This window comes from Podarcis raffonei, chromosome 3, assembly GCF_027172205.1.
Source record: "Podarcis raffonei isolate rPodRaf1 chromosome 3, rPodRaf1.pri, whole genome shotgun sequence".
NCBI classification, from domain to species: domain Eukaryota; kingdom Metazoa; phylum Chordata; class Lepidosauria; order Squamata; family Lacertidae; genus Podarcis; species Podarcis raffonei.
In genome coordinates, this window is record NC_070604.1 from 109,353,594 (window position 1) to 109,379,054 (window position 25,461).

General features: G+C 46.2%; 1 protein-coding gene across 3 annotated transcripts in view; it reads left to right on the top strand.

Annotated features, from left to right (window-relative positions):
• The first annotated feature begins 8,029 nt into the window (after positions 1-8,029).
• Positions 8,030-25,461, top strand: part of FOXN2 (forkhead box N2) — a 47,679-nt gene continuing 30,247 nt past the window's right edge. The window contains exon 1 of one of the 3 annotated variants that reach the window (XM_053383575.1): positions 8,030-8,255. The gene's annotated coding sequence lies outside the window, so the exon portion shown is untranslated. Of the gene's footprint in view, positions 8,256-8,636; positions 8,733-25,461 lie in introns of those variants that run through there. The other 2 variants (XM_053383578.1, XM_053383576.1) reach the window with 2 other exon arrangements.

The window sequence follows — 25,461 nt, forward strand, 5'->3', positions numbered from 1 at the left end:
TTTAAAGTTATAGTTTATAACAGGCACCCCCAAACTTGGCCCTCCAGATGTTTTGGGACTACAACTTCCATCATCCCTAGCTAACAGGACCAGTGGTCAGGGATGATGGGAATTGTAGTCCCAAAACATCTGGAGGGTCGAGTTTGGGGATGCCTGGTGTATAAGCAGCCTCTGATGAGCTGAAGAAGGCAGCCTGGCCAAAGGTTGGAGGGGGGATGGAGTTAGTGGTGATATAGCAGTGTGGAGATCATGATTGCACCTACTTGTCTGATGAATTCTTCCATGTTGCTCTGCCAGAATCTGTTAGGTTTGAGCCCCCAGTGGTTTTCACCAAGCAGCAGGATTTTTGCAATGCAGCTAGCAACTCTGCTGGAATCGTAAGTCGGGAGGCTGCCTGTAAGGTGTACAAAACATGTGGCCTCTAAATGATCTGGGACCAGCCCATCTGAAGGACCACCTCCTCACACCTCTGTATATCTGTGTGCTCATGTCTACACCTGAGGCCTCGCCCTCATTTGGCACCTGGCTCAGCTGTTGCTTAGCAATGAAATACATGTTTTTGCAGGCCTTTGTGGCAAGTTAATAGCCTACTGCTATATATAAATAATATTTCTCATGTGCCAGGGTGTTTTTTTCTTTTTCACGCTGCCGTTTCGTTTTGCACATTTTTATAACTGATTTAAGTCAGTTTGTTATTTATTGAGTATGTTTGTATGCTTCCTTCGAGGTGCTTTGGGACGACTTTGGGGTGTGCAATATGATAAATTAATAACTAAGCAGATCCTTCGCCTGGTGGTTTTTGTGATTTTAGACCACCTTGCATTGTATCCTTTGAACCAGTCAATACAACCCTAAATAATGAGAGTCCTGCAGAGGAGAAGATGCTCATTACCTGTCCATTATACACTATTTTCAGACACAGGAGGAACTGCAGGGAGTCTGAGATCTTACAATAGCGGCATGACCCCCCAAAATGAGAGAGAAAACTGGTTTCTATTCTCCATCACCTGCTGTAGCTAGAACTCTCTCATATAATCTCACCATACTACTGCCATGTTAAAAAAAAACCACAGTAATTTTTGTGCATTTTTCCTCTGGCAGAAAATTACTTACACACCCATCAGCTTTGAAACGGGACGCCCTTTTTTTCTCTCTAGAAGACAGGTATCTTGAAAGCGCAATCAAATAATTTCTCAACAACTGATAAAATACCAAGTCATCAGACTCGGAGCATGATTGTTTAAAACGCAGCAGACGCACACAGTAATACAATATAACCATAACCAGAAAACAAATAGGACATGCTTTTAATGGAGTCCTTCATTATCTAGCGGTCGCCTTTAATGGAGCAAACAGCGTGTGCCATTTCTGTTATCTTACCGTAGACAGTTTGCACACACTGTAAAAATTGCTCTCCATTCTCTGGCTGAAAAGATCAGTGTTTCTAAAAGGTGATGGGGAGGGGAGGTCATGCTGATTTATTGGCAATTAAACCTGAAGGATCTCTATACCCTCTTCAAAACAAAGCCTATCTGGGTAATTCAGCCGGGGAGACCGCAGAGCAGGCTGCCTCTCCTGTCACGAGCCCACCTTTTCTGTTTGGGCTCAGCAAAAACAACTGCCTTGGCCTTGCTGAAAATGTCCTGGCCTGTGCAGGTTCTAGCTGCAGTTGCTATAGAAACTAGCTTCCAGGGAACCCTTTCCACAGCAACTAGAGGAAGCCCTGCGGGTTTGCAGTGGAACCAGAGCACTGAATTCTGGGGAAGTGTTTCCATTCTTGAGGGCTGCTGGCCAAGTCTATTGGTCCCCAACCTTTGCTCCGCATAAGTAGAGAGCAGACACAAGAGAGTGCGGCATAGTGGTTAAAGGGTCGGACCTGGGGGATCAGGGTTCAAATCCTCACTCAGCCACAAAGCTCACTGCACTGATGACGTTGGGCCAGCCAATGGTCTCTTAGGGTGGTGTTCAAAAGCAGACCCATGGAAATGAATGGAAATGACCACAGGCAGTCCATTAACTTCAATGGATCTGTTCTGAGTAAAGATTTGTTGAATACCACCCCTTGCCTACACACTGTTGTTGTGAGGGAAAGTTCGAGAGTTCTATCCAAATGCGATTTTGGTTTTAAACACAGTGTAAGGTAGTCTCTATGGGAGTATATTGTATTTAATTATGGGGTATCAGAGTTTTTAGGGGGTTAACCAAGCTGGGATAGCAGGCTTGTTGGTTTTTGAATGTCTGATGTAGACTTTTTCAATTTCATTCGCACTTTCCCCTGAATTTTTTTTTTTTTAAATTCGTTGTTCTGTATGGGACAATGACAATAAAGATTATCGTATCATATCGAGGTGGAGAGCCACTTGTGGCACTTTGAGCAACTTGGGAGATACAGAATAATACGCAAGTCAAATCTTGAGGTGCTCTCTTTATTTTTTATTTTATTTTATTTATTAAATTTGTATACCACTCTATACTCACAGGTCTCTGGGCAGTTACAGCATAAAAAACTCCCACAATATAAAAACACAACATACATAATAAAAATAATTTGCTGGGGCCTTGACTATAGGCTTGCCTGGCAGAGGTGACAGCCATTTCAGGACAATTTCAGGTCCAGGGAAATCAAAATGGCTTCCGGTCACTTGGTTAGTCCACGGCTGAGGTCAAGGAAAGGTATCAGCAAAGTGAGCCTTGCCAAAGAGCTGTGACAACTTGTAGCTGCCTATGAGGTGCTGGGCGCTGATACTAGGCCTGTCTGCCCTTCCCAGTCTTCTAACAGATGTGACCCCTGATCAACATCTGGGAACATCTGTGGTGTGTGTGTGTGTGTGTGTGTGTGTGTGTGTAGGTGACCTCTCCCTACGCACCATGGTTCCAATCCAAGGCTGCTAGTTAAATTTTAAAAACTAGGCTTGTTAGTGGCAATCACACAATTCATGTCACATCTAACTGGACCTAGGACCATAAGGTTTCCAGCTCAGCCCTCCGAGTCTCTGACAGGTCTCTCCCCTAATAATAATAATAATAATAATAATTTTTATTTATACCCCGCCCATCTGGCTCGGTTTTCCCAGCCACTCTGGGTGGCTCCCAATCGAGTATTAAAAACACAATACAGCATTAAACATTAAAAACTTCCCTAAATCAGTTGCCTGTATAAGTATCTCATTAAGTTGGGACAGGGAACGTGTTGCCCTCCGGATAATGGATCATAGAATCTCAGAATTGTAAGTTGGAAGGGACCCCGAGGGTCATCTAGTCCAACCCCTGCAATGCATGGAATCTCAACTGAAGCATCCGTGACAGATGGCCATCCAACCTTTGCTTAAAAGCCTCCAAGGAAGGAGAATCCACAACCTTCTGTGGGAGTCCGTTCTACTGTCGAACAGCTTTTACCATCAGAAAGTTATTCCAATCGTTTAGTCAGAATCTCCTTTCCTGTAACTTGAATCCATTGGTCCTAGCCTCTGGAGCAGGAGAAAACAAGCTTGCTCCCTCTTCCATGGGACAGCCCTTGAGATATCTGAAGATGGCTATCATCTCTCCTCTCAGTCTCCTCTTTTCCAAGCTAAACATACACAACTCCAGTGCTATTTCCCTGGGGGGTGGGGTGTACTCAAGGTTAAGCCGTACCATCACTTTCCCCCAAAATGTTAAATGTGTGGCACTTACTGTAACAACTTCATGGTGAGTACCAGCACCTTTTTTCCTAAACAAGGGGGGGGGGGGAATGCACTGCCCAACTTCCTCAACCATTCCTCATAAGGCCTGGTTTCCAGACCCTTGATCATCTTGGTCGCCCTCCTCTGCCACATTGCAGCCTGTCAATATCCTCCTTAAACTGTGGTGCCCAGAACTGGATGTAATATTCCAGCTCCGCTCTGCACAGGAGCCGACAAAGCGGGCGGTGGGGGTCCATGGGCTGGTTAAACAACCCTTATGGGCCGCAGTTTGCTGACCCCAGGTCTGGACTGTATACTTCTGTTGATACAGAATTAACCTTTTTTTGCTGCTGCATCACACTGTTGACTCACATAATCCAACAATGTCTGAAGAGCCACCGGTTCCCAAGTCTTGTGATAAAGTTAAAAATACAGTTCAGGCACAATTTGATTGATTGGGGAAGAGCCCCCCCCCATCTTTTATACTCTAGACAACATACTGGGCAAGATTACTTATCAGAGCTGTTTCTTCCTGACTAGACTGACTGTACCAAATTGCTGCAATGTTTAGATGTGAATGCTATCCCCCAAATCCCGTATCATGCAGCAGAACTCTTCAGTGTAAACACAGCACACAGAACACTGAGCTGAACAAATACCAAAGTTCTTGGCCAGAGGAGCTTATAAAGCTAAAACTATCAGGATACAAGATGTGGGACAACGCAAAACAAACAGCTGAGCAGTCGGGCTTTACAAACAGAAACCTTGTGGGGTTTTTGTCACTGTCCTCGACCCATAAAATCATGTTTAATTTACTTTAAATTCAGGAAATAAAATCTAAGCAACACCTACACTGCAGATGTCACCTGTGTTCCTGCAGTTGAAGTCTACAGATCTGTTATTCCAATTTAAAAATTATGACCCATGTTTAAACATTCTTAAGGCAGTACATTTCAAAAGTCCATAAAAGACATCCATTATTTCATGACTTTCCCAGGCCATACTGTATAATCTGGGGTAGACGTTATGGTTTACAGCTTTTTAAACATAAAGGGTTATATCAAATATTAGACGTACTTAGGAGTAGATCCTTTGAAATCAAAATAACTTGCATAAATCCACTGATTTCAGTGGATCTACTGTGCATATGACTAATACTGAATATTACCCAGTGTGTTTCTTATTTCACGATAAAGTGACATATTCTATTATGAATAATGAAGCCATAAGAAAGACCTCCTGGAGCTCTCCAAAAGTAATATACACATGTGGATATGAATTTGGAGCCAGTTTCACCACCACACAAGAGACAAGATGCTTTATAAAAAGTAAACAGTGGCTTACTTCTTTGGCAAGAAGTCCAAGAGAAAAACCATAGCAAAACCCAGTTGTAGTTGTTGTTTTCTCTCATGTGCACCCTCCTTTGTTACTGGATGTTGTTTCTAGGTGCAAAAAGTGTGCTGACACCAATGCCATCTTGAGTATGAATTGTAAGTCAAACTTGTCTGGAACCTGGTTTTGTCACTTGGGCCTCACTTTCAAAATCTTATTTTGACTGAAGCTATAACAACAATCGCATACTATTATCAACACACTAAGGCCTGCTGGGATTGTTCAGATCACCAAGGTACTTAGCACAGTAATACCCTGCCACCGTAAACACGACCAGTCACTCATAGTTAAGAAAATATCCAAGTACAGTGGTACCTCGGTTTAAGAACAGCCTGGTTTAAGAATGATTTGGTTTACAAACTCTGCAAAACCGGAAATAGTGTCCTGGTTTGAGAACTTTACCTTGGTCTAAGAATGGAATCCAAATGGTGGAAGGGCACCGGCGGCAGGAGGCCTCATTAGGGAAAGTGAGCCTCCGTTAAAGAAGGGTTTAGGTTTAAGAACAGACTTCCGGAACGGATTCAGTTTGTAAACTAAGGTACCACTGAATCTCAAATTAAGCTCCGGTGGTACGCCCACTATTTCTGGTGCTCCCTTGGACTTACGATACCTTCTCTCTGTTATCTGTGTGGATTTAAATCCATCAGTTTAGGAGACTACTTGATGCACCCGATAAACATCTCTTTTCAGCCATGAACCCAATTTGACGGTTTTTAGGATGCCACTGCAGATTCTTTGGCTGCCACTGTAAACATATTTATATGGAAATAAGTCCCACTGAGATCAGAAGGCCGTACTTCTGAGCAAATATTTAGGAGTGCACCTGCAACTTTAGCATGCTTGTGGCCTCCCTAGAGGCATCTAGTTGTTCACTGGAGAAAACAGGGGGCTGGACTAGATGGGCATTTGGTCTGATCTGGCTTGACTCTTCCATTCCTAGGATGGTTAACAGGAGTTGGCCCCCATCCCTTCAGGGCATATTTATGTAAGTGGTGGAGATTCTGATCTGAGAGTTTATGAGGACGGAACTTGATGGCGTTTCTCCTTTTCCCATCTGTGTAAGAGATGTGTATGTCGTATATTTGGGCACATGGTACCAGTGATATATCACTGCAGGTTACCTGAGGATTCATTTGATAAAACTCTTCTTGCAAGATGTATAAGAGAAACAAAAACAACATACCATTGAATTAAAGAAGCAACGGTGGTTATCAGGTCTTGCAGGGATGTAGCTAATTTTAGACCCAGCAATTAATGGACTTACAGGGCTCACCCCATTCAACGGTTTATAGCGGCTTCTACATTCCTGCTTTGTTAGATATTATTATTATTATTATTATTATTATTATTTAAACAAGGTTGGCAACCCAGATTTTCTACATACATATAAAAAGCAAATAATGTGAGCACTCCCGATTTCACATTTTAAACTCAATTAAATCATAGCACCACCACGACTCCAGGAATAAAATTGAGCTTGCTTCTGGTGCCCTGATACTAGCTCAGTTGGTACAGCATATGAGACTCTTAATCTCAGGGTTGTGGGTTTTGAACCCCATGCTGGGCAAAATATTCCTGCATTGCAGAGGGTTGGACTAGATGACCCTTGTGGCCCCTTCCAACTTTAAAATTCTATTATCAAAATAAGCACGATTTTATTGTAAAAAAGGCTGGCATCCGTCTGTCTCGGGAGACGATGGGAGTGCACCTTTGGGGGTGAGGTCAAGCTGTTGGACGGTTGCTGCACCTGCTGTGGCAACCACGTAATTTTAAAAGTAAAAATAATACAGTAACACGAGCATCGTAAGCATGTATATGCTATGCTAGCCTGGTCTGCTAGCCAATGACTAGAATTTGTGTATTTTTAAAAGTAGAAATAAATGATGCTTTGTCACCCTGGGTGGGTTCCAGCCAGCCATCTGTCTAGCACCCGTTTCATGAACAGAACTTTGGGGGAAATTACAGTATACAGCTCGCCCTATGTCTGCAACCCCATGCACCCCCACCTAGGCTATGGGCGGAATGCAATCTGCTGCTAAGCAAGCGTGCAGGCCCTTTGGATGCGGAGCACAAAGCGCCCCTAGAGACCATTCAGAAAGCATTGTCGCAAATTTAAATAGTTGGGCCAGTTCAGTCAGTACAGCACGAGATTCTTCATCTCAAGGGTCGTGGGTTCGAGCCCCACGTTGGGCAAAAGATCCCTGCATTGCAGGGGGTTGGACTAGATGATCCGTCCAACTCTACGGTTCTGCAACCATCTCCGCATTTGAACCCGGCACCGTATCCCTCCTTTGTGCCACCAGCCCGCCAGCCATGTGCTCCTCCGATGCCCGGGCAGACTCCACAGGCGACCGCCGTCCCTTTAACCTATTTGGCCGCCAACTCCCGACCTGCGGGGAAGAGTTCTGCCTGGACACTGAGGTCCAGCGCTGCCAAGTTACAAGGAACCAGGCAGAGGGCCTTCTCGGTAGTGGCACCAGCCCTGTGGAACGCCCTCCCACCAGATGTCAAAGAGAAAAATAACTACCAAACTTTTTGAAGACATCTGAAGGCAGCCCTGTTTAGGCAAGCTTTTAATGCTTAATAGGTTATTGTAGTTTAGTGTTTTGTTGGAAGCCGCCCAGAGTGGCTGGGGAAACCCAGCCAGATGGGCGGGGTATAATTAATAAATAATAATAATAATAATAATAATAATAATAATCAAGAGTCAAGCCAGCGCGCGTGGGAACTTCTAAGGGTAAAAAAACCAAACCCTTCCTCCCCACCCCCTTTTTTGCAGCGAGCTCCCGCGTGCCATGTGCCCCGCGCGCACCAGCGACGACCCCTGCCCTCCGCATACCCCACCCCCCAACTTCGCGCCGGCCCACCCCTTCCGCTTGCAATGGACTCGGCCGCTTTGCCGAGGGGGCGGTGCCACCGCCGCGAGGGGAGGGGAAAAAGGGGGCCGGTTGCGCGCCCGGAGGCTGTGCAGGCGGGCGGGCGGAGCGAGAGGAGGAGCCGTCGGCGGCCGGGGCGCCTTGTTGCTATGGGGAGACGGCGAGGGAGGGGGCGGCGTCGCCGCTGCTGCTGCTGCGCAGGGCAAGGGAAGCCAGAGGCAGCGGCGGCGGCGGCGGCAGCAGCAGCTGCTGATTCCTGACACATTTCCCCCCCTCGCTGCCATATTGCTGCCCCCTCCCCCTTTGCGCGAGCTTCATGCGTACAGTGAGTCGGAACCTCTCCTTTATTAACTATCTCGGGTCGAGGGATGCGGGTGGGGTGGGGAGCTGGGGGTGGCTAAGAGATACATACACCTCTCTTCTTAAATTTATTCTTTCCAACCCCTGGGTTTCTCCCCCCCTCCTTCCGATTTCTTTTTCTACTTCTAGCTTTTTAATTCTCACTTGTCTTCCCTTCCCGATTTCAGCAGCGACTACTTCCAGTTGTGTTTTGCTGGTGTATTTTTGTTTCATTCTCTCCCTCCCTTGACGTCTGGTGTGTGTCTGTGCAGCGCGGAGGCTTAAATTGTGCTCTGTGTGTGTGTGTGTATGTATTGTGTGTACACACACACACACACACACACACACACACACAAAATATATTGTGGGTATATGTGTGCGCGCGCGCCTCCAGCTGAGTTCCCTTTGGCTTCAAGATGCATGGCGAGCTTGGGATCTAGGGCGGCTGGAGATCAGAGGAAAGGTGAGGAGGTTTGAGTTGGTGTCAGAACTGGAGTACGCGTGTCTTTCTTGAGGGTTGTGCCTGCAAGTTGGTGTGTGTGTGTGTGTGAACAGACATTCGTGTTCCGGAGTCAGGGGTGTGCGACTTGGAGAAGGGAAGATAAATGCTCGAAACTGGAGAGGAGGACATTGGAGAGGAGAACGAGGGATTTTCTTGTGGGTGGTGAAAAAGGGTTTCTGCCCAAGCCAGTCGTGTGTGTGAATGTATAAAAAGCTTGACTGCCAGATCTGGGTCTGACCTGTTTATGTGGGGCGTTGGGAGGAGTGAATGGAACAAGAAGGTTGGATGCAGCCAAAGCTCTCTCTCTCTGTCGGACCTGAGTCTCTAAATACGCCCCTCGAGAGATAGGTGGACTTAGTGGGACCCAAATCTGATTTATTTTTTAACCTTCCTACTGACCACTTTAGAGCTGTGTGTTCTGATATAATGTGCTCCTCCTTCAGTGAAGTGGTCCGGGCTCCCTTGGGCGGTGGAGAGACGAAGGTGGCATCTGGGGCAGGCAGGCGAGGGTGGCGTTTCACTGGAGGGGCTCCGATCTCCTCCCTCACCAGTCCCCCCTTTCCTCTGACCCTTGTCCCTCTTCCTGCCCTAGACTTTTGCTACAAACACGCACACCCCTTTAACCAGGTAGCTTTGCCGTTGTGCACGCGCCCTTCCGCCTCCTTTTGGAGTTAGCTTCATCCTCAAGCGCTGCTTGTGCGGTTCCACCAGGCCCCCCACTAAATATGATGCGTGCGCGCTTGGGCTTTTGCTAAGACGCTTGTGTGCCCTTTTGCTGTCCGTATTCTTTTAATAAATCTTCCCCGCTTCCGGGTGAGAGTGACTGGCTCGATCTTTCTTTCCGTCGTCACGAAGTTGAAAGGGAGCAAGACATCCCGCGTGCGCACAAAAAAGTTCACCTGCTTTGGAAGTTTTTCAAAATGCAACTAAGTGAATTCTTCCCTTCTCCCCATAACCCCTTAGAAAAGAAAAAGAGATTTTTCTCCCGGCTTGCTCCGTCCCTCCTTCCTCCAGCCTCCCCCATTTTGGTTCAGGATTGTGACAGCCACGTGGCTGGCAAAGCCTCTCGCCGGGGAAAGGCGGCCACGGGGTCACCCGGGCGGCTCCGCGAGCGTGTGGGTGGCTGCGCGTTAGCAGCCCGGCACAAAGCCCGGCGTAAAGTCTGCAACGCCGCCGCCGCCCCCTCCTCCTCCTCTTGCATGCAGGCGTAAGAAAAGGTGCCCCCCTCTGCGCTTTAGTCCTGCCTCCCATCTCTCCCCCCCCCCGCGCTCCTGCTTAGAAAATGCAAACTCTCCGGACGCTGAATGCGAGCGCAAGAGATTCAAGCCAACGGAGAAAAGACCCCCCCCCAATCCTCTGAAAAAACTTGGACCCTTTTGTATGGGATCGATCAAGCCGCACTAAATAACATTAACCTCCCCCTCCTCCTCCCGTTCTGTAACTGGCACAATTGGGAGTACACTCCCCGCCCCCCAACGCCTAAATATGTGCAGGCATAGAGAGAATAGGGGGACAGCGCGCAGAGAATTTTAAACACGCTTCAGTATGTGTCAAACCCCCCCCCCCATATGCATGCGCTGTGAAAGGGTTAGGGAGGCAACAATCAGCACTCTTCTCTTTTTTTCTTTCCCTTAGTTAACAGCCCTAAATGTGCACTTGGGAACTCCTGGTTTGCAGAAATCCTGTGCAATGCTTCCTGCAAATAGGAATAAGTTGCATTGCTTTGAGGGGGGGGGTGCTGGTTCTGTTGCTCCTCCCACTGGGTTTTTAACTTCGGTGGACATGTGTGTGTTTTTTTGAAAGGTGTTTGTTAATGTTACAAATTATATCTTGGTGGTGTTTGTTGTTGTTTTTGGCAGTGGCTAATTGCACCTTTTGGTTGGATGGTTGTAAGCTGCTTTGAGGGTCATACGCCCGCGGGGAAAGTGGCTGAGATATTTTAATAAATGGGAGGGTAGTGAGCAAACCCTGTAGAAAACATGAAATGCATTTGTGGTGGTCTTTTTTTGTTCTAATGTATCTCAAGGGCAAAAAGTGGCCTTTAAAAATATTTCCTTTCTCTGTTTATTTTCTGCGGAGTCATGCTCAGGTAAAAAATTACTTTTTCGCCCTTTGCCAATAAGGGAATTTGTGCTTAGGTCTTTTCCAGATGTTTTGGACAACCAGGAGGGAAACCCAGATGATTGTGGGGCTGCCTTGGCCTTGGGGTCTCTTCCAACTCTACAGTTCTATTATTCTAAGTCATGGGTAGGCAAACTAAGACCTGGGGGCCGAATCCGGCCCAGTCGCCTTCTGAATCCGGCCCACGGATGGTCTGGGACTGAGCGTGTTTTTACATGAGTAGAATGTGTGCTTTTATTTAAAATGCATCCCTGAGTTATTTGTGGGGCATAGGAATTCGTTCATATTTTCCCCCCAAAATATAGTCTGGGTCCCCACAATCTCTGAGGGACAGTGGACCGGCCCCTTGCTGAAAAAGTTTGCTGACCCCTGGTCTAAGTTCTATGGGACCTGACTCCCAGGTAAATGTGTGTTTAGGGTTGCAACTGAAATTAAGCTCCTTCCGTTCCCACTGATTTCAGTAGGGGAGAGTTCAAGACGCTAAACTTCCCCAATGAAATCGGTGGGATGCAAAATCAGTTCCGAACTGGCTCATGCCCATGGTGCATGATGCTGATTTTTTGTTTTTTAATTTAAATTTCTGAACAAAATAAGAAGTACCTGCTGGATCAGGCCAATGTCCCACCTAGTCCAGCATCCTGTTCTCACAGTGGCCAACCAGATCCCTGTAGGAAGCCCACAAGCAGGAACCAAGCACAAGAGCACTTTCCTCCGGCTGGAATTCAGAAACATGCTGCCTCTGACCACAGAAGCAGAACACAGACACTGTGGTTGGTAGACATTGATAGCCCTTTCCACCAAAATCCTCTTTTAAAGCCATCCAAGCTGGTGGCCCTCACTGCCTCCTGGGGGAGCAGGTTCTGCATGAGAAGTACCGGTACTTTCTATTACCTGTCCTGAATCTCCCAGCTTCTTTGGATGTCCATGACTTCCTAGTGTTATGAGAGTGGGAGAAGATATTTTCTCTATCCACTTTCTTAAAGGTAAAGGTAAAGGTACCCCTGCCCGTACGGGCCAGTCGTGACCGACTCTAGGGTTGTGCGCCCATCTCACTTAAGAGGCCAGGGGCCAGCGCTGTCCGGAGACACTTCCGGGTCACATGGCCAGCGTGACGAAGCTGCAACTGGCGAGCCAGCACCAGTGCCGCACACGGAAACGCCGTTTACCTTCCCGCTAGAAAGCGGTCCCTATTTATCTACTTGCACTTAGGGGTGCTTTCGAACTGCTAGGTGGGCAGGAGCTGGGACCGAACGACGGGAGCTCACCCCGCCGCGGGGATTCGAACCGCCTACCTTGTGATCAGCAAGTCCTAGGCACTGAGGTTTTACCCACAGTGCCACCCGCATCCCACTTTCTTAGTGCCACACAATTTTCTGTGCTTCCATCCTGGCTCCTCTTACACCTCTTTTCCTTGAACTCAAGAGGCTGCTGTCCCTTGACCCTTTTGCTTGCCCTTTTCTCAGCCTTTTCCAACTCCTTTTTGAGGTGAGGCAACCAGAACTGTACACTGTACTCCAAATGTGGTTCTGCCAAAGATTTGTGTAATAATAGCATTATAGTAACAGTGGTTTTATTTTCCTTTCCTAATGATCCCTAGTGCACTGGGCTGACATTTTCATCAAGCTGTCCTCTATGAACCCAAGGTCCCGTTTTTTGGTCAGCCACTGCCAGTTCATAACCCCATGAGCGTATATGTGAAATTAAGATGTTTCCTCCCAGACACGCATCACTTTACACTTCTTTACATTGAATTGCATTCACCTTTTTGTTGCTCGTTCACTCAGTTTGGAGAGATGCCTTTTGAGCTCTTCCCAATCTCTTTTTGTTCTCTATCAACTCATATCATCAACGAACTTGGCCACCTAATTGCTTGCGCCTAACTCTAGATGGTTTATGAATCAAGCATAGGTCCCAATACTGATTCTTGGGGGACTCTACTTTCTTAGGGCTGCCATATGTCTGGGAATTGGGCAGGAAAATGGCGTCCGGGCGGATTTTCGGCAAATTGGCAAAATGTCTGGGGAAACCCAGACGTATGGCAAGGGGGGGGGTTTTAATATATACATTTTAAATCATTCAGTAAAAAGGCCAACAACTTCCAGCAAAAACAAAACTAATAATAATAATCAACTCAACTTTGTCCGGATTTTTGCTTTTGGGAATATGGCCACCCTAACTTTCTACATCCTTCCATCAGGAGAGCTCTCCATTTATTCCTACTCTCTTGCTATATAACCAGTTCTTGATCCACTAGGACATCTCTTCTTATCCCGTGACTCCTACTCTGGTGTTTCTGGTGAGGTACTCTGTTGAAAGCTTTTTGAGCATCCAAGTGCACTTTGTCAGCCAGATCACGTCTGTCTATATGCTATGGGTTAGCTTATTTAAATAGGTGGGTGGAAACTGGGGGTGGGGGGTGGGGAATCTCTCGCCCCCACCTCTTCTTAGCAGAGAAGCCGGTACTGTATTCACAAAAGTTTAAAGGCACCTTGTTAAGCTTCTGACACCTTCTTGACTTCCAGTCCTGCCCACCACAAGAGAGAAGATGTGCTTTTAACGAGCTCTCGATTTCATTCCAACCCACAAATAGAAGATGTGAGTCTCCACCAGGTGGTCTTCAACTGAGGATTATCCCTTTGTAAAAATGGCCATGATCCCTGCTAGCAAGTGCAAGAGGGGATATTTCCCTTTTCCTTCCTGGTCAAGAAAGTGTCCATCTTGGTTGTGATCTTGCGGAGTGGGATGGGGACCAATAGGAAGCAAAGATAATGCCAGCGCATGCAGGTTGAGATACAAACGCAAACTCAGCTTCTCCATTGTAGCCATCAATTAGTTTATGGTACGGAATAGGCAGCAAGCAACACAAATGGCACAAGCAGAAATGATTTCGTGGCTCAGATAGGCGCATGCAGACCTGGTTCTAGCAAAGCGTCGTGCCTCCTGTCCTCTATGCCGCAGGGTCCCAAACTGTGGTCCGTGAGCTTCAGTCAGGTTCCATGTACAGTGGTACCTCAGGTTAAGTACTTAATTCGTCCCGGAGGTCCATTCTTAACCTGAAACTGTTCTTAACCTGAAGCACCACTTTAGCTAAAGGGGCCACCTGCTGCCACTGCACGATTTCTGTTCTCATCCTGAAGCAAAGTTCTTAACCTGAAGCACTATTTCTGGGTTAGCGGAGTCTGTAACCTGAAGCGTATGTAACCCGAGGTACCACTGTAGTTGATGCAAAACCCATGAGGGGCAAGCAAGGGTCACAGTGCTGGGTTTCTGCCTATTTACCATGCAGTTCTAGACATGTCTTCTCAGAAGTAGAGCCCTTTGAATTAAATGAGACTTGCTCCCAGATAAACGGGAGCAGGATTGCCTTCTGCACTGTCCTTTCTCCCGCATCATCTCTCTCTCTTCCCCAGAGGCAAATCGATAATTGGGCCTTCAGGACTTTGGGCAAGTATGGGTCGCAAGTTGTGACTGATAGCTGTGTCTGCGAAATATGTGTTGCCTGGCAAAAGCCATTATGGCGAACCACCTTCAGGCATCTTATTTTCATTGTTCCATAACTTTACAAACTCTTTCTCTTGTTATATCTTAAGTACCGTATATACTCGAGTGTAAGCCGACCCAAATATAAGCCAAGGCACCTGATTTTACCACAAAAAACTGGGAAAACTCATTGACTCGAGTATAAGCTGGCTCACCACACGACAAACCTCCTGGTGGGCCGGAGTGCCCACGGCAGAGGGGGCTTCTCTCTCCCCCCATTAAAAATGTGCTGAAAAAGTCGGCTTATACACGAGTATATACGGTATATAAAATGTCTGAAATGAGGAGCAGGAATAGCTGTATTGTCGCAATGCAAAACTAGCTGTGTGTATCTTGTGGCAAAAATGACTTGTACAGGATATCCTTTTTTTAAAAGCGACTAGAATTCAGAGCATGGGAAGTGCTATACCAGAAGTCTTATCACGTGACCTTGCGTCAGAATTCCTTCTCTCTCAGCTTCATGTTGTCTGATCTTGCCGCTCAGTCTAGACAGAAAAGGTAAACTCGCAGGCAGCTTCCTCAGTGCATTGGATGCATGTGAATTATATTATTCTGGTCTACTTACATTGTTGTGTTGAGCACCTTGATAGGATCTTCTGCCTTTCCACAGCCAACCTTATCTTTTCCTGTAGGGGTAATAGTATTTTACTGGCAAAATGATGGTGTTTCCGTTCTAGGCCGCAGGCAGAACTGTTACATGAGGTTATAAAGGGTCAATATATTGGCTGGACTGGGATAAAAAAGTGCTTCCGAGTCTCTAGATGATAGCATCCGTTTTGTGTTTTTTTTTGTATTTGGGGGAGGCTGTCCAGTTTTCTCAGTACAGCACTTCAACCAATTTTGCGGTGTTAGAAACTCGGATATACAGTGGTACCTCAGGTTACATACGCTTCAGGTTACAGACTCTTCTAAACCAGAAATAGTGCTTCAGGTTAAGAGCTTTGCTTCAGGATGAGAACAGAAATCGTGCTCTGGCGGCGCGGCGGCAGCAGGAGGCCCCATTAGCTAAAGTGGTGCTTCAGGTTAAGAACAGTTTCAGGTTAAGAATGGACCTCCGGAACGAATTAACCCGAGGTACCACTGTATAAGCTAAGCGACAAATGGCTCATTAAATCAGGATTGCAGTCGCCAAAACGGAAAGTCTAGTTCAAAAGTCATCTTTTTCAATACGACTTTGTGGTTCCTGAAATTCATTCTGATTGTGCAGATGAAATAGAATTGATATAATTCTACAGGATGTGGTATTATTGTGTGAAAACAATCAAGATCCAGGGATCCCCAAGGCTGCAACTCCAGTTGGTGGAGATGTCAGGCATCATCCTGGCGCCCGACCATCTTCACTTGGTCACAAGTGGCCGATAGCCAGGTGCAAAATGCGCCTGGCGCCTGGCTAATTTTGAACGCTGCTCTTTTGCATCATGGGGCTTGTGTTGAACAGGGGCTGGGGAAACTTGTGTCCCTCTAGTGGATTTTGGAGTCCAATTTCCAGCTGCCACAACCAGCTTGGCTAACAGAGTGGATGTGGATTGAAGTTCAGCAGCACCAGAAGGCCCCACAGATTCCTCATCTCTGTAATAGTAGCTTTTATCTCATTAAGGGATTATTCAATAATACTTCAGTTTCGTGCTCTTCATACACCCAGGAATGCCCTTGTCGCGTGGATATAAAAAGTGGGAAGAATTAGGAAAAAAACGCAGGCTCTTAAAACCAGGCATAGGCAAATGCGGCCCTCCAGATGTTTTGGGACTACAACTCCCATCATCCCTAGCTAACAGGACCAGTGGTCAGGGATAATGGGAATTGTAGTCCCAGAACATCTGGAGGGCCGAGTTTGCCTATGCCTGCTTAAAACACTTTGTGGGGGCGACAATATATTTTGATAGGGGGCTAGAGCAACAAAATTTGCAGTGTAGGGGACTTCCTAGTTTAGGGGGGAAAGCAAGGAAGAGGGGACTTGCTAAAGGTGTATAAAATTATGCAAGAAAGCCGATAGAGCAGTTTCCCCCCTTTCATTATTATACTAGAACTCATTGCCATGAGCCCCGTGGAGACGGACTTGGTGAGAGTGTTCAGATGTGGAAAGAGAGAGAACTGGAGGAGTTTGACCCAGGAGAGGGGTCCAAGGGAGTGGGAAGTGGCCATTGTCAGAAGACGCCAACCCTACAGTGGGGCCTGGTGGATTGGGAAGCAACCAGGACTCGTGGAAAGGGCCAAGTGCCTTGCCCAGGCATCATGTCTCAGCTGGTCAATGTGGTACCAGCCCCTGCTAGTACAGGGTCACCTGCCTCAGGAGGCGCAGTGCAATAAACCTGACAATGAACTGGTTCAAACTATCTTCACAGGCTCAGCCCACTTGGAAAAGGGCTTGCTTGCTTAGTCCTGAGCCTTGGGATGACGATGTCAAGTGATGGTGCCCACCCTGCTCTTCAAAAGTCCAGGGGGTATGCCGAATGTTGGGTCAGCATCTTAGCTTCTTCTGAGCCATGTGCTCTGCAGCTCTGCCATGTTTCCTGACTTGGTAACCTGTAACCTGTTTGGGCTCTGGAGCGAATTTTGAAATTTTGGGTGGGGTTTGTTCAAACTCATGGGAGATACAGCTGTCAGTGGCTACTTGCAACAGTGGCTGTGTTCTAACTCTGTTATTGGAGTTGGTATGCTGAATGGACTAAAATGGTTTTGAGAATTTTATTTTTTTAAAAATGATACGGTAAATATTCCCTTTTAGGAATTACGAATTTGATAAAATTGATGCAGGAACAGGAGTTAAGGAGGAGTAAAAGTTGTTACACATGTTGTGGCTGTCAAAAGACACTGGTGTGCTGTGAATTTGCCTTTTCTTTTAATGGTATTTGCAAATTTATTTAATAAATGCATATTTTTTTAAAAAAAACAATATAATAAAAAGGGTGTGGGGGAGAATTGACCAGATTGGAACTTAGACTTCCTACTGATCCATAAAACTTATTTACACCACTTATTTTATTTTTAAAAACCTCTCAAAGCATCTTACAAAAAAGGCTTGAATGACAAAACGGTTAAAAGCAGCTATTTAAAATGGTTTAAAATCTGCTGTTGCCTTATTGCTATTTTAAATATTTTTTTAAATAAGATAAAAAACACAGATTAAAGCAGATGTTTTTAATTTCCAGATTCCTCTGGGGTCTCCTCAATCCCAGCTCAATGGGATACAACCACACTAAGCCTCTCTGGGGCTGGATAGATACGAGTTGTAGGAAGCTACTGCTGTAGCTGTTTAAATAGCGCTTAAAGCCCTAAAATGACTTATGTCCAAAATATGAAACGCCACCTCCTTTCCTCAGGCCATCTTGGATGTTAAACTCATCAGAGTGGTTCCTCTTGGTAGATCTGTTGCCTTCAGAAATTTGGGAGGTAGCAAGCAGAGAGCAGGCCTCTGTGGCATCGTTTGGCATATTCTTTGTATTGCATATTCTTTGTACAGTGGTACCTCAGGTTAAGTACTTAATTTGTTCCGGAGGTCCGTTCTTAACCTGAAACTGTTCTTAACCTGAAGCACCACTTTAGCTAATGGGGCCTCCTGCTGCTGCTGCTGCTGCGGCGCCGGAGCCTGATTTCTGTTCTCATCCTGAAGTAAAGTTCTTAACCTGAAGCACTATTTCTGGGTTAGCGGAGTGTGTAACCTGAAGCGTATGTAACCTGAAGCATAAGTAACCTGAGGTACCACTGTATTCATCATACGGCGGAAGGTACCCCTCTTCTTCCTCTGACCTTGGGCACCTGAGATAGATACATCTTAAGACCCACCTTATTCTCTTGATCGCAACCTGTTTTAACATTTTAAAACATGTGTTTTAAATGGTTGTCACCTGTCTGAGGAATCCATGGTGGGAGGGAAGGCAGGTAAGAAATCTCAATTATTGTTATGAAAAATATATCTCCAGAAATAATGTCGGAATGCTCTGCACCATGATTTGCTCTCTCCCCACCCCTCATTCCTGCGTGTTAAATACAGTGGACTTCGGCTCTTCAAGTAGCCATTTCCTGCAGCAGTAAATTAAGAAAACAAACACACCCATGCAGAACCATTTCAGCTATGGTGACAGTGGTGCCCTTCATTGTAATCCTAACCTGGTTTCTCGAGGAAGGTGTGAAGCCTCTGCTTCTTTACTTACACGAATCCACCTGAGTAAAATGTTAAAGGAGCCCATATAAACGGGAATAGCCTGGCTAAAATAAGCCTGGCTTGTGCTGCTAATTTTTATTTGCACTTGGAGCTCACCCAGTTATGGATGCCCCGGAGGGCGCAGTAGTAACAGATTAACAAGCACAAATATATATTTACAGTTCTATTAACATCTAGATTAAAAACATAAATATCAAAAACCCCAGCCTTCTGTCAGCTGAACCTTTCTTCGTATAGAAAAGCCTTGCAGTCTTCCAAAAGGTGTAGATATATATATGCTTTGAAAATCTCGGAGGTCTGAGAGAAATGGCAAAGTAGGGAATTTGGGGGCTGCACTTCCATATAGAAATTTCCCTGCCCCTGGAAAGGCAGAGAGGGTTCTTGTTTCTGGGACTAGGCTTCTCTCTGCCAAACTTCTTGTTGTTTTTTAATGGAGCATTTAAGAAAATGATACCCAACTTATCCCCAGTGTTCAAAATTCCCTGGGCGCCGGGCACGTTTTCTACTAGTGCGGGTCCAACTGCGACTACGTGAAGATTTCTGTGCGCCATGTTGGCGACTGATATCTCCATCGAGCCAGCAGACTTGTGCATAGCAAAAGACACAAATCTTGTGCTTCTGTACTGCTGAGAGAATCATGGACCCCTTGCTGGGCATCTCAGTCCTCCAGGCATCATATCAAGGAAAATAAGTATAGGGCTGAATACAGGTATTTCTGACTGTGCTGCAGCCTTTCTGCAGGCTACCCAAGCAGAACTCACAGACCACAGTTTGAAAACCTCTGCCTTTGGTCCATTTCCATTTCCGTGGTGTTGGTTTCTCCTTCTTGCATACAGGGACAAGCAAATTGTTTTACGAGCAAGCTACAGCCAAGCAATGTAGTTGAGATCATAGAATCACAGAATTGTAGTATTGTAGCGCTGGAAAGGGGTGTCTAGCTCAAGCCCCTGACGAATAAACATTCTGTTGTGGTGACCGTAACCTAGGTTTGAGGTGCTATTTGGTGCTTGGCTTACATATCTGCGTTTCCAACACGGCTTCTCCCCCAGCCATGCACCTGCCCCACCATGAAATTGTACGATCCCAGGCACTCAGCACCAAATGTCTTCCCTGCAGGTATAGATTGGCTCTTAAGCATATATATATATATATAATCACCAAATGGCACCTTATGGTCACCACAATGGAATGTCTAGGCCAGGGGTCAGCAAACTTTCTCAGCAGGGGACCAGTCCAGTGTACAGTGGTACCTCTGGATGTGAACGGGATCCGTTCCGGAGCCCCATTCACATCCTGAGTAGAACTTAAGACGTGCGCGTGGGTCACATTTTGCCACTTCCGCACATGCGTGTGACATCATTTTGAGCGTCTGCGCATGCGCGAGCGGCGAAACCAAGAAGTAACGTGCTCTGTTACTTCTGGGTTGCCGCGGAGCATAACTTGAAAACGCTCAACCTGAAGCACATTTAACCCAAGGTATGACTGTACCTCAGACCTTGTGGGGGGCTGGACTATATTTTGAAGGGGAAAAAATGAATGAATTCCTATGCCCCACAAATAACCCAGAGATGCATTTTAAATAAAAGGACACATTCTACTCATGTAAAAACACGCTGATTCCCAGACTGTCCGCGGGCCGGATTTAGAAGGCGACTGGGCCAGATCCGGCCCCCGGGCCTTAGTTTGCCTACCCTAGGCCCTTTTTAGCACTGGGATTTATTATTACTATTATTCATTTCATTTCTATACCGCATTGTATTTTAAAGAGCAAACCTCAAAGCACTGAAATGTCAAATAACACCAGAATAAAACAAATTCAAGCTTCGAGGAAAATATTACAGATCCTTCTCCAAGGGGCATTTTGCTTTCCCCAGTCGCCAACCTGGCGTCCAAAGATCTCCGTGTGGTTGAAATTGGGCTTGCACCAGCCGTAAAACACGGCTGGCTAATTTCTGTCACTGTTCTTGATAGGGGTGTACGTTCCACAGTGTGTGGGAAGCTGCTGTGACTATCCGAGTGCCCATCTACATGCGCCCTTGCAGTTTGAACATGAAAGTGTGGCTGGAATTAGAGATAAGGCGCAGGGACAGAAAGGATCTCTTTGTACAGCTTCGAGCTTGAAGCATGCACAGACGGTGAATGGCAATTCTATATGGAGTTTGCCCAGGTGGCTAAATTAAAAAGTTGATCCCTACTACAGGCATTGCCAATTCCCAAGCCCTCCACCCCCTTTGCGGCTTTCCAACCGGTGAGCAGGTTTGCAAATGTACGGATTGCAACACAGATGATTTCCTATTAGATATTGAGCTGCATAAGCAAGACTCGCCGACCATCCCCCCCCCAAAAGCCCCCCTCTCCCGAAAACCATGGCAATCCAGGGTGGCTTCACTCGTTCAACCACCCTGCCGGAGGTAGTAGCAGACAGATGGTTCTCAACAATGGGAAAATCCAGTTGGTTTCCCTTAGGAAAATGCTTGAGAACAATAATGCTTAAGGGGATAAAGGCAGATTAATTAATAGAGGCATTGTTGGTGCCTGTGTTCGGTTGCTCCTATTTGCGCTCTAATTATGCGGTAGATGTGCTCTTTTATGGAGAGGTCTAGCACACAGCGTGGATAAAGCGCCCCTTCCATCGTAACAGTATCTATCAAAAGAAAGGAATTGGGCTTAAGTCTTGCTTCAATTTTTAGACCAACAGTGAGCTGAACGTGTAATCTGCAGAGCAACCCTATGCATATCTGTTCATAATATAAACTCCCTGATTTCCATAGCAGTGTTTGTTTTACTTTGGCACAACCTGCCCTTTAATTTGGTGTGAGTACTGTCTTCGATATCCAGTGTGTATTGTAGGACAGTGTCCTCAGTAGCCTGATTTATACTGGCACTAAACCATGGTTTTGAGGGATGCGGGTGGCGCTGTGGGTAAAACCTCAGTGCCTAGGACTTGCCAATCGCATGGTCGGCGGTTCGAATCCCCGCGGCGGGGTGAGCTCCCGGTCCCAGCTCCTGCCCACCTAGCAGTTTGAAAGCACCCCTAAGTGCAAGTAGATAAATAGGTACCGCTTTATAGCGGGAAGGTAAATGGCGTTTCCGTGTGCTGCACAGGTGCTGGCTCGCCAGAGCAGCTTCGTCACGCTGGCCACGTGACCCGGAAGTGTCTTGGGATGGCGCCGGCTCCCGGCCTCTTAAGTGAGATGAGCGCACAACCCTAGAGTCGGACACGACTGGCCCGTACGGGCAGGGGTACCTTTACCTTTACCTTAAACCATGGTTTAGTGTTGCAAGAGCAAGCCAAAGTGAACCCCAGACTTGAACTCTCCCTCATCTCCTGGCACAGACATGAGGACAAGATAGAAAATTTCTGTTTCGGATGAACCACAGTTTGACGTCCAACCCTAAACTGATTAAGTTTAAGTATGGTTAGTTGAAACAAAGCCAACTTCCTAAACTATAGTTTGGCTTGTTTCAACAAACCATACTTAAGATTAATCACAGGTTGTCAGGTTCTGGTGGCATGGCAAGCTGTGGTTAATATGAAAAGGAACCAAAAGTTTTCAACCTCCTCTTCATGGCTACATTGGAGGGGGAAGTTTGCCAATCTGAAGCTAACTTGGAGATATCGTAACAATCCAAGCCAACACACTGTGTTGGGTAAAAGTGTATCCCCCCCCCCTTTCCTTGGAGGGAGTTGTGAAGAAAAACAGGTTTTCATGTTTCCATTGTGGCTGATTTGAACTAGAGAAAAACCAGATGTGAAGGATGTCAGTTTGCTAATGCTCTTAACAGCATCTTCACACTTCCACTCTGGAATCCCCAGAGCAGTTTTGTAATTGTGTTTTAATTCTGGGGGAAGTGCTGGTGGAATACAATGAAGCACGGCCGTATATAAACATACATGTGCTACATATATATGCAGTCATACCTCGTGTTGCGTTCCGTTCTTCTTACAGACTTTCAGCTTACAAATGTGGCAAACCCGGAGGTTCGCCGCCCATGCATGTGCAGAAGCAATCTGCGCGCTTCACACATGTGCAGAAACGCTCGATCGTACCCACACGTGTGGAAGAGGTGCTCTAGTTGCAGACTTTTTGGGGTTCAAACGGCACCCTGAAACGGATTAAGTCCGCAACTAGAGGTACCACTGTGTGTGTGTGTGTGTTTGTTTGCGTATGTGTGCGTGTAATAATAATAATAATAATAATAATAATAATAATAATTTATTTGTACCCTGCCCATCTGGCTGGGTTTCCCCAGCCACTCTGGGCGGCTTGCAACAAAGATTAAAAATACATTAAAATGTCACACATTAAAAATTTCCCTGAACAGGGCTGCCTTCAGGTGTCTTCTAAATGTCAGGTAGTTGTTTATCTCTTTGACATCTGGTGGGAGGGCGTTCCACAGAGCGGGCGCCACTACCGAGAAGGTCCTCTGCCTGGTTCCCTGTAGCTTTGCTTCTCACAGTGAGGGAACTGCCAGAAGGCCCTCAGCACTGGACTGCAGCGTCCGGGCAGAACGATGGGGGTGAAGACGCTCCTTCAGGTATACTGAGCCAAGGCAGAGGACATATATATATATATATATATATATATATATATATATATCTATCTCCACTACCTGATGCTGAAATGCAAGTTGCAAAGCTGGGCATACGCAGTTGGCTGATTTATAAAAGGATTTCTATATGCTGCTATTCTGGTGGAGTACCCAAGTGCAGTGCACCACATGATTAAAACAATGTTACATTAAAAACCAAATTAAAATATATAGGGGAAAAGTCGCAAAATTCACCCAGAAAACAGAGAGTAAATGCAATCCACAATCTACAGTTGTCTGGATGAGCAGAAACTTTTTATATTACCGGTGGATCCGCCACGCTCAGGCTGCCTGCCGGATCTCTGCGGGAGGACTTTATAAGTCAACAGCAGAGCCTTAAACCTGGCTTAGTAGCAAATTGGCAACTGGGGAAGCTCCTTCAGGAGGGGCGATAGGGTGGACCAGTAAGCAGCACGCTGCACCAGTTGCAGCTCCCAAGCAGCCTAGGTGAAGCCCAACACAAAGGGCATCACAGCAGTCTTGTCTTGACACTGTGGACATGTGATATCGATCCAGGAGTAGCCACCATTGATATACCAGCCACAGTTGGTAAAAGATGCTTCTAGGTGCTGCAGCTACCTGGACCATGATGTCTTCAAGAGCATGCCCAAGCAACTCACCTATTATTTGGGCGATGGACTGGCTCTTAAAATCTTATGTCTGTCATCAGCGCAGCCAGAGAGAAGGCAGGTGGTTTGTGCTATGAACACTACAGCTGCATGCGCTTTCTCATCTAGCGGGGATGAGACTGCTAAGGGATGTGCCAGCTTGCCTTAACTATGACCAAGAGGCAGGTTTCTTCTCCCCCCCCCCTCCTTTTTTATCCCCGAGGAGAACATAATGCTCCAGTTGTCTTGGATACACGGCGGTGTATGTAGCATTGTAATCAAATATAGGCCGTCTGTAGTTGCATTTTGGGATTTAAATCTGACCTCTGATCTCAGCAGCAGCTCTGGTGAGATGGGCAGCGTAATGTAGCACATGTGTGGAAGTTGCTGAGAACAAAGGGAAAGGGAGAGAAGGAACAAAGGTAACTCTTTTTGCTCCTCGCCTCTTGGATTTTCCTTGAACATATGCTTTAAATGGATGAGTGTTTCGGGGGCCTGTTGGCGGAGCCAAACGAAGCTCTCTCTCCTGTTTGTTGGTCTACCTCGATTGGAGCGTTTAGACATTGGAATGAAATTCGGTGCGTTGCGTTCAGGTGGGGAGTCTGCGTTTGAGTTCGGGAGCCGTTCCTACAGGCTACACCCATTGTCAAATTGGAAGTGGAAATTATGTCTTTGGTTGGGATGGGCAAATCTGGCTATTTTGGTTTCTTCCAGTCTCTCCCCCCCCCCCCCGAATCTTAACTTCAGTTCTTCACATTTCCCCATCCGTTTGCATTAAAAAATACTGTATTTTTATCAGCATTATAATACAGATTTCTTCTGATACACGTGTGTATGCAACTTTGCCTAATACACAAATTTTGTGGAGCAATTTCCCCTAAATTTCAGGTGTTGCTTTCACTAATATATGCCTTTTATTGGACACTTTACTCCAGCGCATGCATTTTTGTACACATTACTTCTCCAGAGAACTGCCTTGCAAAATTCAAAGAATTGTGAGTTTTGAAGGATGGATGTGCTTCAGTTTTTCTTGTGTTGTTTCAGAAGCATGAATAGGCGCATTTATCTTTAAATGAGAACTGAAACATATTTCTCTCCTCGCCCATAGCACACAGGTGTTGTAATGAGATCTGTGTCAAATGTCAGCCTGAGATTCTGTGTTCCAGGTTCGGACACCAGCTGAATCTCCACACCTGGTTTAGAGGTTGTGACGTTTGGGGAAGAAAATAAAGATTCAGAATGCCTTGTTGTGAAATACCAGAAGGCCTTTGGATGATGATTGTGATTTAGTAGCGTAAGAATGTTGTGATACTAAAGCCTTTTTTTTTTTAAAAAAATACTGCGATTCTGTTTGCCCAACTACCGTACTTTAAAGGAAATTTAGAGAAGTTCATGGAAAGAAAAGTCTGTTTCGAAAGTGTTGTATTCCACTGAGTTATACTTTTGAGTCGACTCATTGAAAAGAATGGAGCAAACTCAATCATATTCATGAATTGAGTGGGTCTACTCTTGAGTAACTCGGGACGCGGGTGGCGCTGTGGGTAAAAGCCTCAGCGCCTAGGGCTTGCCGATTGAAAGGTCGGCGGTTCGAATCCCCGCGGCGGGGTGCGCTCCCGTTGCTCGGTCCCAGCGCCTGCCAACCTAGCAGTTCGAAAGCACCCCCGGG